Raw genomic sequence first — 14,415 nt, 5'->3', positions numbered from 1 at the left:
CTAAGTGGCCACACCAGGATTTGAACCCCATCCTGTGCCCTCTCTCATGACACAGCTGTTAGCCAGACTATGCTTGGCCTGGTAGGCAGGAGGTAGGAGCAGTCTGTGTTGGGAGAGATTCAGAGGGAAACAGTGCCCCTCCCTCTGACTCCACTGTCCTTCCGCTGGACTCACATGGTCTGGCCCCGACCTTGCCAAGGTGTCTCACCTGAGTCCCCAAGGTTCCCGGCGGAAAGGGATCAGGGAAGGCCAGGAGGCCTGCTTCCATCTGAGGGGGAGTCTGCCCAACCACTCTCTGAGGAAGAGTCCGGCACAGACATGAGCCGCCCCTCACCCACTGCCCTGTGTCCCAAGCACTCACTAGGAGGCCCAGGCTGGGGATCTGCCAGCCCTTCCACTCTCCAGCCAGCACTCCTGGCCCCGGGACAGATCCTGACCCCTGGCCTTGGAGCTCCAAAGCAGCAAGTGACCCAAGGCAGGAGAGCAAGGCATGAGCCCCCACGTCTGATCTGAAACCATGATAGAGCCACGAAGACTTCACAGGCCTGGGGCTGAGGAGTGATGGGAGTTGGGGGCGGACAGCAGAGCAGGATCCAGGCTGCAATTAAAATTCCCCTCCTGGGTAATTCCTGGGCCTCCGAGGGCTGTTTCCATGGTGAGGGAGGCTGGGGCCCTAGCAGACAGGCTTCTGGCAGGGCTGGGCACCCTCCTCTGCTCCTGCCCACAGAAGCTTCGCTCCTGGACGAGAGAGTCCAGCTCAGGTCCTGGCAAGGGACAGGGAGATGCCTGTGGGCAGATGCCAAACGGGGATAGGGAGGAGTCCGGAGAGCAGCTCAATGGCTTGTCCTGGGGCCGCAGCAGGCCACCGGGGTCCTGGCCCAGGCTCTAGGGACAGGAGATACCTGGAGCAGCCAGAAACTCTAGTCTGGCCTCTTTACTGAGGCTGGAAGACATTTCAGGCCCTCTGGTCGTGTGACCCTTGTCTAAGAAACGCCAGCCTACCTCCACCCCAGCCCAGCTGCTGGCAGGGCCCCCCACAAGGCCCCCACTGGCCTCTTTCTGCTACCTCCACTCTCCCTGGCATTTGAGTCCCTCACTCCTCCTGCCTGTAGGGGGCTCTCCTCTGGCTGGCCCCCAAGGCCACACTTTGCACATTCCTGGCTGTGGCTGAGAAGGATACAGGCCCTCCTGTCATGTGCCCAGCAAGGCAGACATCAGAAATGGACAGCCAGGAGACAGAGTCACAGGGATGTCCCTTAGGAATTCTGGAGCTCAGCAGGACTCCCAGACAGACCTGGAAAGCCAGCACCCCAAAACTCCACCTGGGAATCTGGGACCCCAGCCCTGCCTCCTGGAAACTCTGAGGTTGGAACTGCCTGGAAGGGGAAGCTGGTTCCGTGAGACATTCAGTAGATCTGCCTAAAATCAAGGGAGGGGAGAGAAGGGATGGCAGATACCCAGTGGCCACTGGCCACTTCCCTTGTCCCTGTCCACACTCTTGACCAGCCCTAGACTCTCGGTTCCAGTGCCAGGCACTGTACTAGGTGTTTGCATTATCCTCACAGCAGCCCCATGAGTCTGTTCCAATATTATCCCCATCTTAAAGCGAGGGAAATTGAAGTAAGGTAATAGAAGTCAGCATAACAGTAACTTCCTCACGGGGTTATTGGCTACTGGAAGATGCGTAAGAGAACTTTCCAGAGTAATGCAGATGCTGTTTGCATTTGGGAGGTGGTCATAAGGGTGTGTGTGTGTGTGCATTACTGAAAAGCTATGCATTTTGCTGTCTATACATTATTTTAAAAAATAAAAATGATGTTGCAGCCAAGGATTGGAATATTACCCAGCCCTGATTAAAGAATGGGGACGTTCTTGGTATACTAATATAGGTCTCCAAGAAACTGTGTTAAATGAAAAAGAACAATGTGCACAATGTTATTTTGCAGATAGTATACAGACACATCTTTTCAAAATCTACCTATACACGCCTACTTGTGTGCATCTGTTATCTCCAGAGAGACGCACAGAAACCACGGCTGCCTCTCTGGAGAGGAGCCACATGGCCAGAGACAGAGGCCGGAGGAAAACTCACAATATGGCTTTTTCTTAACCCACAGGAGCATATTATTTATTCAAAAATTAAGTGAAATTAAAACAAACGATATGCATGCCCGAGTTGCTGATTCCCAAGCCATTATGTCAATTGCCTCAGTGCATTTAATTGCAAAGCAAACAGCCCTTCTCCACTCTCTTGCCGGTCTGCAACCTGCCTCCCTTCCTCAAACCCAGCTGGACTGCAGCTGGCTGTGGGTGCCCAGCTGGGGAAAGCTCATGGCTGGGCTCCACCACAGGCCCATCCAGAAGCCACTGTGGCCTGGGAGCCAGGGGCCTGGGCCAAGGCTGAAGAGGCCAAGAAGCCGCAGACTTCCCAACCCTGAGCCCGCCTTGGGACCCTGAACAAGGTGGGTGCTGTAGGATTGCTGACAGCTCATCTGGGTCCTCCAGCTCAAGGTGACTTCCCGGGTTGCCACCAACACAGTGACCCCTACCCAGCTCTCTCTGCCTCCTCCAGTCCTCCTCCTGCACAGTATCTGCAGGCAAACCCAGGCCCGGGCCAGAAGGAGATCCCGTGCACGGAGAGACCTGCGGAAAGCTACCGCCCTGCCCTGCGGAGGAGCACATGTGGCTTCTCAAAAAGATCAGGCTTAGTTTAAGGTCCTGAGTTCAAATCACGGCTGTGTCATTTCCCACCTTTGGATCTCAGAAAAGCAGCTTCATCTCTTTGCACCCCAGTTTTCCCCTCTACAAAAAGAAAATAATGGCACCTACCTGGAGGGACAGTCTGGGAGAGCTGAGACGCTGATGACCCTAAACCCTGAGCTTCGAACATAGTAGACTCACCTCAGAAAGAAGCCACAGGAGACAGAGCAAGCACCAGAGAGAGCAGCATTTATTAGAACAGGGAGATCTTGAGCTGAAGACCTGTGCACCCGGCCACCCCAAGGACGACGTCTGACAGCATTTTAACAATATACGAGATTGGATCACAGAGGCTGACTGGCCTTGTAGCCTTGTCCTTCATCGCCTCCTACCTCTGCACTCTGCACTTCTCCTGGTCCCACATCTGCCTGCCTCGCTTGCCCCCGCACCCACCCACTGTCATGCCTGAGGCCAAAAGCAGCCCTGAGTGTGCTTGTTTTTCGACATGATAGGCACCTCGGTCACCATGATCTTTGGCGCCCTGGGTGCTGCCGGAGGCACAGCCAAGAGTGGCACTGGCATCGCAGCCATGTCTGCCATGCAGCCAGGTGACCACGAAGCCCATCATCCCAGTGGTTGCAGCTGGCGTCACGGCCATGCACAGCCTGGTGGTGGCAGTGCTCGCCGCCAACTCCCTGAACGAGAACACCACTCTCTACAGGCGTTTCCTCCAGCCGGGTGTGGGTCTGAGTGTGGGGCCTCAGTGGCCTGGAAGCTGGCTTTGCCACTGGCACTGTGGGGGATGCCAGCATGTGAGGCACTGCCCAGCAGCCCCGATGGTTCACGGGCATGATCCTGATCCTCATCTTCACTGAGGTGCTTGGCCTCTGCGGCCTCACTGTGGCCCTCATCCTCACCACAGAGAAGCCCGTCTGAGCCTACCAGCCACAGAATACTATGTGAAGACCACCGCCCCTCCGCAGTTGGTCCTGTAAATGCACAGGGTCCCAGTGCCCATTACCTGTTGCCCTGTCTGCCCCTTCCACCCCATGCCATGGCCATCTGGGCCCACTCGTCACCCATCCAGACCCTGGACCATGAGGATACCGGTGTCTGCCTCCCCCACCCCATCATCCTAGAGTGCTCTGTGTAGAAGGATGAATTAAGAGTTGTCATTTTTGTCTTCCCTGGAAGTTTCATTTATAAAGATGTGACCTGCTCATACTTCTGTGGAGCAGCCCTGTCTCCTATGTATATAGTAAGCTTTAGATAGAATGTTATCTTGGGATTCCCAGCACTGTGACGGAGGATGGACCCACCTTCCCTCCACCTTTGGACTGCAGGGCTTGGAGGGCAGAGTGCCATCCCTGCCAGGCCCTGGCACCATGCTGTGTCCAATAAAGTTCTTGGATGTGACGGGGGGTGGGGGTGAAAGTACATATATATGTATATATGAAGGGCTGTGCAGCCTCCTGGGAGGGGTGGTGAGGGGCAAACCCTGCCTTGGCTGGGGCACCAAGTCCCTCCTGGGTTCCCCTGCACAAGAGTCATCGGGACCCCAGGATGTCTGGCAAAAGGCTGGGAAATCCAGTGTCCAGGTCCCAGGCCGAGCAGCAGCACTGCTCCTGAGGCCAAGACCACCTCCAAGCACCTGAAAGGTACCTGAGGAACAGCTCTGGGACCAAGGAGGGTGGGAGTTTGGGCAGAGTCAGCCTCACCCACCTCATCACACTGGACCCCCTGAGCCTGACCGCACACAGACCAGGACAGCACATCTGCACCAATCCTGCCCAGGAGCCAAGTTGCTTAGGACAAGTCACTGACCTCTGTGTGTTTCAGTCACTCAGACGCTCAGCCGTCCAGGCCCCTGGTCATGCATGGGCAGCAGCGCCATCTCCCTGCCTCATAGAGGTGGAGGCCTTGCTGTCTGTCTGCAGCCCTCAGCAGCAGCACCGAGGATCAACCCACAGCCAAGGTCTTTGGGTAGGTGCAGAAGAGGGAACCATAAGCCAGCAAGGGCCTGTCCTGAGGAAGCCCAGTGCCCATGTGCGGGGTGCAGAAGTCACAGGAGTTGCCCTCACAGAGACTGAGGGAACAGGCAACGCTGCGACGAGTGCCGGAACCAGGGGAGAACTGAGGACGTGGCTGCCAAGTCCACAGGGCACAGGTCTGCGCTGCACACGTCATCCACTGCTCCTGTGTGGGGTCGGTATTCACACCTCTTTCACAGGTGAGCAGCCAAAGCTCTGCGAGGCAGTCAGCTCCAAGCTGAGCTAGATGCCCAGGGCTGGCTGGCACCGGATGCCTCCCCAGACCCCTGGCTGACCTGGCCAGGTTCAGCCTCCTTCTAAGAAGCTGGCAAACTGCCCACCACTCAGGGTCAGTCCTTGGCAGTTGCAAACTGTAGACAGGTCCTCAAAGGACGCAAAAGACCTCTACATTGAGAACTACAGCACTCTGAGAAAAGAGATCAAAGAGGATGTAAAAAAAATGGAAAGGTATCCCCTGTTCCTGGGTAGGAAGAACCAACACAGTGAAAATGGCTATACTTCCAAAATCGCTATGCAGATTCAAGCAATCCCGATTGAAATCCTAACAGTATATTTCACAGAACTTGAGAAAACAATCCAAAATTTCATTTGGAATCAGAAGAGACCTAGAATAGCAAAAGCAATTCTAGGTAACAGAGACATGGCAGGGGGTATCACAATTCCCAACTTGAAACCGTACTACAAAGCCACTGTGATAAAAACAGCATGATACTGGCAAAGAGGATCAGTGGAATAGATCAGAAGATGCAGAAACAACACCAGACATACTCAGCTACCTCATCTTTGACAAAGGAGCCAACCATCCTCACTGGAAGAAAGGTAGTCTCTTTAATAAATGGTGTTGGAAAAACTTGGTTTCAACTTGCCAAAGATTAAAACTAGACGCCCATCTTTCACCATGCACTAAACTAAAACTGAAGTAGATTAAAATCTAAATATTAAAACAGAAATATTAAACTTGCTGGAAGATAAGTTAGGTAGAACTCTTGAAGACACTGGCATAGGAAAAGACTTTATGAACAAATCCTCAGTAGCACGGGAACGAGAACAAAGAATCAACAACTGGGATCTCATCTTATTAAAAAGCTTCTGCTCTGCAAGAGAAACCACCAGCAGAGCTAAGAGACAATCTGCAACGTGGAAAAAATTTTTGACCAGCTGTTCCTCAGACGAAGGTCTACTATCTAGAATATGCAGACAGGCCCTTCTCGGGGGTAACCCAGTCTCCCCAGACTCTCAAACGGCCCCAGCCCCACTCCAGTTCGTGCCAGATATGCTGTCACCAAAAGGTCCCTGTTAGGCTTCCTCTAGTCATCAAGCATGACTGATCTCCTCAGCGCTGCCTAAGGGGCCTAAGTATCCCCCAGAACTTGAGAGGAGGCTGGGGACTCTGGCAGGGGGTAGGGGGCCTCACATTATTGCAGTCAGCTCATCTGGACATCCAGAAAGATCTTCCCTGGGACGAGTCATCTCTGCCCATGTCCAAAGCGATTCAGCTAGTGTTACTCAACTATTTTCAAAGCAGGCCTAGAACGCGACTGTCCTAGAAGGTCTGCACAGTAGCATTTGGCCTGTCGCCCTCTAAAGGGGCAAACTACAGCCTTCAAGGGCTGGGCCAAGCTGTGGGGACAACAAAGAGACATGGTTCTAAGGTAGCCAGGCACCCAGAGGCTCCCCACGCTGCCCCTCGGGATGCAGTGGTCATAGGGAATGTCAGAGAGCAGGAAGGGGGCTGCTGGCCAGGATGTGAAGGTGGAGAGGCTTGGACAGCTCCAGGTCTGGGCAGAGTTGAGAAGGTTGGATCTAGGACCCAGCAGAAGAGCTCTGGAAAGGGGTCATTAAGGAAAGGTTTCTGCACTGCAGACACTACGTGAACAACCTGGTAACAGGGATGGTGTAGCCCTATCCCCCCTCCACTGCCCAGCTCGTGGGGAGTGGGCGCAGCTGACACCCCCTCTACAGCACCCTCTGGGAGTAGGAAGGGTTTCAGCAGACCACAAAAGTAACCCTCTGACTGTGACGAAGAAATGCACCCACGTTCCACGAACAGGGCCTGCTCAAGAAGGAACTTTTACTCAGGACCCTGCAGCCTGGCCCATCTGGCTGGAGTGGAGGATGCCCTTTACCAAGTCCCTACCCTGGGGGCTGGCGATAAGGAGCTAGTGAGATCCGAGAGCTGAGATCCAAGATCCGGGTACTCAGCAGAGCATGTCACAGAGTAACAAGCACAGGAGATGCCCCCCGCACTGACAATTATTAGTAGTAGTGTTATTGTTAGTGCTGTAGTTTCAAGACTGCCCAAAAAAAGACCTTCTGCCAGCTTCTGTTCCCTTCCCTCCAGTTGTCGACTCCCCTTCCTCACCAATAACATATCTGCTTGACCTTGCATTTAAAAAGAAAAAGAACTCTTGGAAGTAGAAAGGGGACTCCAGGCTATGCTCAGGAACACCAGAGACGTTAGAGGCAGAGGTGGTGAAAAAGGACAAGGAGGGAGGGAGCCTGGGCCCCCAGGGAGCCTGCGGGCAGCAGATAAGGGCTGGAGAGGGACCACGGGCGGGAGCAGAGGCCGGCTCAGATGGAGGGCATACAACAAAGCCTAGAAAGAAACTAGGGGACCGATCAAAGCAGGACAAGGACACAAAGGGACCCACAGCGCCACGGGCAGAGGCCCCTGTTTCAAAGCTGTTCTGGGGGAGGGAAAAAGAAAATGTGAACCTTGATACTGGGCAGACTTTCCATCCCACAGAGGATTGTCAGCCCAGACGCTCGGCAAGAGCCAGAGAACAGGGGTGCTCCAGCCCGTGGAGACTCCAGAGCGATGATAGCTCCTCCCGCCACCCTCTAGTCCTTCTGTCCTGCACCCTCTGGGCAAGGCAGGGGTGCCTCCAAGCCCTGATGGCTCCCGGCCCCACACCACAGGACAGCTGGGTGACCGTGGGGGCTGTCGACTCCCAAGAAGGCCAAATCCAAACAAAGTCCCATTTAACATGCCAAGCAACCCAAGGATCTGAACAAGCCATCTGCAAACCCACGCCCACCATCTGCCTTGAGCAGTCTGGCTCTCAGGGGGCTGGGGCCCCTCTTGTGACTGTGTCAGAAGTTGGCTGACAGCTAGATCCCTGCCTTCAAGTCACGGGACCCTAGGCACCGCATCTGGCTGGCTCCAGCCCACTTCCCCTGCCTCAGTCCATCTGCTGAGGAGCAGCTACACCGCTGTGACCTCCGCACGTGCCCTCCTTCCCATGAATGTGGAATCCTCTGCGCTGTTTACGCCCCACCACTGCCACTTTGTACCTTTACATGTGTCTGTACCTGCCTGTTCCCTACACAGGGAGCCCCCTGAGGTAAGGTCCTAGCTCATTCCTCTCTGAAAGCTCAGGGCCAGACAAAGCTGAAGATCACTAAATAGTCACCAAAAGAACTGTGAAAGTAATCACACAACACAAGGCTAACAGAACTCAACCAGCCAACTGTCGCAGCTCTCCCCAAAGCAGGACCCCAGAAACCGAGGCTGTAGCCTGGACCGGCCAGCCCTTTCACATGTGATCAGAGGGCAAAGACCAGCCTTCACCTTTTGTATAGAGAACCCCAGCCTGGGAGGGGAGACAGCCCCATGTCCCAGGGACAAAGCTCTGTGCACGGGACTGGCTGGCTGCTAACTGCACCAGCCTGTACCCACTCCCCTTCAGGGAAAAAAAGCTCTAGAGCCAGATGCCAGTGTGTGTGTTACTGCCCCACGGAGGGCCCAGCTGAGCCCACGCAAGCTCTGGATTCTCATGCATCTCTAACATGTCCAACCCACACTGCCCACCAGGTCCTGAGTTGGGGCCGGGTGCTGGGCCCCAGCCTGCCTGCAGAGGGCGTCAAGGTTGCCCTGCGCTGCTCTCTGCTGCACCCTGTGCACAGACAGGATCCAGGAGAAGGAGGCAGTGCCCGACCAGACAGTCCAGAGGACAAGATCCGACTGCATGTGTAACCCGAGCAAAGGCTCCAGTGAAAGCCCGGGGGCCCACTCTGCCCTGCAGAATGACAGAAGTCACCAAGAGGCGCTTCAGTGGAGGCTCTGGAGTCTCCTCAGGGGGACAACTGAGAAGGGTCCTGCACCCCCGGCCAGAAGCAGGATGCTTTTCACAGAGGCATCATTGACTCAGATAAAATGCACAAAATTCTCAGCTTGGAGTCATGGTCCTGTGCTACGGAAGTCACTGTCCAGGGGACCAGGCCAGCACAGAAAGCACAGATTGTGTGGCAGGTACTATGCTCTGAGAGGGCAGACTTGCTACACTCTCAGGCAAAGGTCACAAGGGTTGGCTCAGGTCAGATGCTGAGGAGGCCGCCACCACTGCATTCTAGTGGCTGACGGGTGGGAGGAAGACGTCTTAGGCACACGGAAAAGTGTTCAACTTTACCAAACACCGCAGCCAGCAGCATTCTTAGAAGGCAAGTTCCTCCATTCTCAGGTGGGGAGCTCACGGAGCTGCATCATTTTATTAATGTTTATAAAGCACTTTTGTACCTATCACCCAATCTGTGAAAACAAGACACTCGATACCTTTATTTATTAATAAACTGATTCAGAGGAACAGAAGTGGTTTCTCCAAGGCTAAAGTGTCCAACCTCTCAGTCCAAGATCTTGCACATGGTCATGAATGCCAGGCTGAGCACCCGGACACGGGCCATTGGGTCCCACAGGCATCAGGCTGGGAGGACACAGCCAGCTGATGGGTCATCCTGGGTCAGCAGAGGAAAGGTTTCCCCACCACCTCCTTGGGAGAATACTGTCCATCTCCTGCTCTTACCTTCAAAAAGCCAGTCACGAGCCCAAGGAAGGACCTGGCAGACAGTGCTTTAAAGACGTCCTCTGAGGGCTGGGGGTTTGGCTCAGTGGTTCCGCCGCCTGCCTCGCAAGCGCAAGGTCTCGAGTTCGATCCCCATCCCCGGCACCAAAAAGAAATGTCCTCTGAGTCCCCAGGGTATTAACCAGGACCTAAGGCACAGTTTTCTTGCCTTTATGTGGCACTGATGGCAGAGTGGGAAGGCATGAGAGAGCCATCCCACACCCTCTTGGACAACACAGGGGACCAGCAGGCAAGGGAGCACTTTGGAGGGGGCACTGTGACAGGGCACAGGCTACTTTCTACAGGAGGCCTGGGGAGGCCCTGCTCTGGCATAGGCCCCTTAGAGGTCATCCTGGCAGGGTGTAGGGGCCACAGGGGTGGAGGAGTAGACGGTGTTCTCCAGGGGAGGAGAAGTGTGAGAAAAGACTGGGGTCAGACAAGAGGTGAAAGAATTCCACCCAGGCCAGCAGGCTGGGCCCAGCCCCTTCTCCACATCTGCGCAGCCCTGTGGCCTCCTGCATGCTCCAGGAGAGCTTGGTGTGACCTCCCCTGGCCTTCTGTCCCTGAGTCCAAGGTCACTGTCATTCTGCTTCACCATGAGCCCTCTGCCCTTGTCCCTTCTACTGAAGGAGCCAGAGAAAACAGCTACAATGTCTCACATTTTGAGGGGCATCAAGAAGGGAAGGAAACTTGGGGACCCACAGGAAAGAGGGAGTATAGAAGCCAACACCCCCCAAGCCTGAGTGAGGAAGAATCCGGATTAACACAGAAACTAAACTTGACCCGCGTCCCCCGTACGGAACTGCACTACGGAATTACTGGGCACAGAGGGGTCTTGTGGTCAAGTTTAGAAAAGCAAAGGAAGAGGGTTCGAAGCAGGCCTCTGCAGAGCCTTTAATGAGCTAGCGTGCAGAGCACAGCAGCAAGAGGGAAAGAGAGTAGGCAGCACTGCCCGACCTTATTTAACTAAGGAACATTTTTATCACAATGATGTCTCAGGATCCATGTTCTATAGAACGCACTCTGGGTAACAGAATTCCCTCAAAGCAAGTCAGTTTCCAAGTAGACTGTGGATTGGAACACAGAGCTCAATGCCAGGGAGAACAGATGGACAGGGACTCCCCTTACCAGGCAGGAGAAAAGCTGAAGATCCAACTGATCAGCAGTCACTTCTCCTTGGTGGGCCTCGGTTTCCTCCTGTGAATAATGGAACTCCTACTGCCCGTCCCATTATCTCCCCAAGCTCTGCAAGGATCGAAGGAAATATGTAGGGGCCTTTAACACTACAGCGCCACAGTGGGGGAAGGGATAGGAAGGTAAAGAGGGTAAAAAAAGTAGATAACATAGGTCCGTAACAGTACAGCAAAATGAAAATCATTATTCTAAAGCTCTAATATGCACCCCCAAAAAAAAACTCCTCAGACACAAGGGCCTATAAAGCAACCTCCTCTGGGGAAGGGAGGGCACAAGCCACCACGTGACTTGACATAGAAAAGCTCTCTTACCAACAGTGCTTCAAAGAACTCATCTGTTAGATAAAGCAAGATTCACCCGTGTCATTAAATGGACAATGGGAGAAAAGGGAGAGGAAAGAGCTGTGACTGTAGGTTAGGGAAACCCGGGGGAAGAGCTCTGGCAACAGCCAAGGAGCCTGGGCCTGGGTCCTCTCTGCCGCGGCCCTAGGCCTGCCCAGTGTCCCTGATCAGTCCCCCCTCTGCCTGTCGCATGAGGAGTGGGGGGAGATGGCCTCTGGGGCCGCGCAGCCCAAAGCACAGCGGAAGCCCCCGGCACATTCTAGGTAGCCCCAGAGTACCCATCCAGGTGAATGAACGCCTTCAAGCTGTCACAGGGAAAGAAAGGCAAACCTGCGCTCAGCAAGAAGCCCCAGGACCCAGCCAGAGAAGCCAGATCTGCCCGCACATATGAACTTGGATGAGTCAAAAATCCAAAATCAGGTAAATACACATAGTCAAAGAAGCTCAGCACCCACAGGCACGAGACAGTCCCTGCCCCATCTGCTCAGGCCTTAGCTCTCCCTGCAAGATGGAGCTCTGACCAAAGGCAGAGGCACAGAGGCCGCATTTCATCCCAGTTTGCCGGAGGAGCAACCAAAGCGCTCAGTGTCGTGAAGCCCAGAGTGACGGATGAGGGTCCTTGGGGGTGAGCGGAATGTCACCGGGCCTTTGTGCTGAGGGCTTCCCCTCCTGCCCCTACTCATACGGCTTTTCCTGTTGCTCATGAGAAAGTTCATCCTCTACTTGCTGTGAGTTCATAACTAATAGCTCCACAGGCTGAGAGGAAGCCATACAAAAGCAGCATCCTTTTTGCACACACACAAAAAGCAGTATGACCCTGAACTCGTGTGTGTGTGTGTGTGTGTGTGTGTGTGTGTGTACATACATGCGCAGCCCCTAGTCTCTCTGCAAGGAGGCGAGCCTGTGGCAGTGCGGTTGGGAGACAGCTGAGTGCATCAGGCACTTAGTGATTCCGTCTGGGGACTCGGGGTGCTGATGGTGTCTATCACCCTGCAAATGTGAGGGCTGCATGTGGCAGCCAAGCCCAGAACAGGGTGTCCAGGTGTTCAGTGAGGCTCTTATCAGCACCAGTGATTGTGACAGAGAGACTGGAAGAGCTTGCTTGTGACCCCAAAATATGTCTCTGTCGCATAGGCCTCTGAGTACAGACTAGGGCATTGGAGGCGTCAGAGCCCAAACCAAGGGGTTCATAAGACCCCTTTGAATCCAGGAGCCCATGAAAAGGGCGAGCATGTGGGTGTGTGTACACACGTGCACACCTGACCGTTTTGGTGGCAGTGCCTAGGATGTGATTGCTTTTCGTATCAACTCTCTCTAGGACCTTGGCCATATTGCTCCCCTCTTTGGGATCTGGTCTCTTCCGCTATAAACAGGAGGGGTGGGCCAAACGGGTGGGGCTCTGCGGTCTGAGAGGCGTCTTCTCCCCGCAGCTTCCCAGGTTGAGGGATCTCACCAACCCCACCGTGAACTGCTCCCGACGCTCACACCAAGAAACCCTCATCTACTCAGCCCCAGCAAAGGGGACTTAACCTGGGGCTGAAAGCGCTGGGAGGCTAGGACCAGCCCCCTTCTGGAACTCCTAATGGCCTCATGTGGGCAGCTGGCTGAGCTTCTGGCCAGTTTTCCTGGATCCGGGGGTCAGAGAAGCTGACCTGACTCATCGTGGGCACCAACAGGCTCAGGCACTGGAGGAGATTCCAGACCAGAACAGGAAAGGAAGACTGAAGTAAAGGGGTCCTGAGCACCCTCCAGACAATCCCAGTTCAAGGTCAGGAAGAAGAGACTGTGCTCCCCAAGAAACCTCCCTCCTTTTCCTTCTCTCCCTTTTCTTCAGGAAGAGTTTAATTGAGTCTCCATGGGGATGTGCAGTTCCATCTAATTCAGCTCTTAATTAACCCAGCACACCCCAAAGAGTCTGCAGAACTACTAGTAAATTAAATATGAAAAGCATTATTTATCTAGGAACAGCCTTCCAACCGCCCTGATTCTGACATTTATGGTTACTAATGAAGATGGATTTGGAGAGGGAGAGGCCGGAGGAGGGAGAGGGGAGCACTCTGGCGCTGAACGCAGCCCTTGGGCCTTAGAGGGTCTTCCAGGGCTGCTGAGGGCTCCGCTCAGCCCAAGAACTGAGATCCTCGGGGTTCCCTGCCCGCTGGAAGGGACGCAGGGAGGATCAGGACAGGAGCCCGCAGGGTGACGGGCCAAGACCCTTTCCCACTCACCGCCAGACCGCTCTCCTGCCCCGATTTCCATTCCCTGGCCGTAGTCCCGACCTTTGCCCTCCTGGGCTCCTCCTGAACCAGCCCTGACCACTGAGCTCATTCCTCCCCGTCTCCGTCCCTTCCCTTCCCAGTGGAGGGGAAGGAAGAGGCGGAAATGTGTTCCCCTCACACCCTTAGTGCCTGGAGAAGGAAAGGGTGATGGCATCCTCAGCACTGCCAGGTTATGGCCCCCCTTAAGTGATTAAAGTCCCTTCAGCCCTTACCTGGCTGATACCTCAAAGGGCACCTGCTAAGCCCCCCATTCTGTGCCAGATGCAGACCTGGCCCAAGGAGGAGAATTAGACATAGTCTCTGCCGTCCTCAGTCAAAGAAAATGATGAGAAAAGAAAAGCACATTGATGTGTCCCATGCTTCCTTATGATGTGTGTTCTTTTTCACAGCAATGAGTCCATAAAGCCAGCTTTATCCAACTACAGGTGCATCGGGGAGAGATGGAGGTCACAGCACGATTCGGGCCCCAGGACCAGCTGATCTCAAACTCAAATTCTCAAGGGAAAGCTAACTGCGGAGAAGACAGCCTAAGATGACAGACGAACCCAAGACGACACACTGCTGCCTTCCAAAGTGGGTGGCTTACTGCTGCAATGACACAGCAAGATGCGCTGGGAATTTGGCTCAGTGGTTCCACTGCCTGCCTTGCAAGCACAAGGTCCCGAGTTCGATCCCTGGTATCAGGAAAAAAAAAAAAAAAACCAATGTGCACGGATCCCTCAGCACCCTCTGAGTTGCCTTCGCCATGAATCTTATCTAGCACTGTACTTCAGCCTTCTGTGTGAGCTACAAGATTTCTCAGCACCACCGCCCTTGTCTTAATCCCTTTATTTTTGACCCCTTGTGGTCTTCTGCCCCTGAGGAGACAATAATTCCCAAGTGTATTGTCTCAGCCCGTGACTACATTTGATAGAATTTGACTAGGGACAGATGTTTAGTAACTGTTCCTTTAACCATTCCAGAATGTAGCTTTCCTCGTAAAAGTCTTCTGATGCATGAGTTTCCCTCCTATAAT

At 54.2% G+C, this 14,415-nt stretch overlaps 1 pseudogene; it reads left to right on the top strand.

Moving 5' to 3' along the window:
• Nucleotides 1-2,107: 2,107 nt before the first annotated feature.
• LOC104854127 lies at nt 2,108-3,877 on the top strand (annotated as a pseudogene).
• The last annotated feature ends 10,538 nt before the right edge of the window (nt 3,878-14,415 follow it).

The sequence above is a fragment of the Fukomys damarensis genome, unplaced genomic scaffold (genome assembly GCF_012274545.1).
Source record: "Fukomys damarensis isolate Sample0158 unplaced genomic scaffold, DMR_v1.0_HiC HiC_scaffold_27, whole genome shotgun sequence".
NCBI lineage: Eukaryota > Metazoa > Chordata > Mammalia > Rodentia > Bathyergidae > Fukomys > Fukomys damarensis.
The sequence above is the reverse complement of the archived record's forward strand: the minus strand, read 5'-3'. Positions and strand labels throughout refer to the sequence as shown.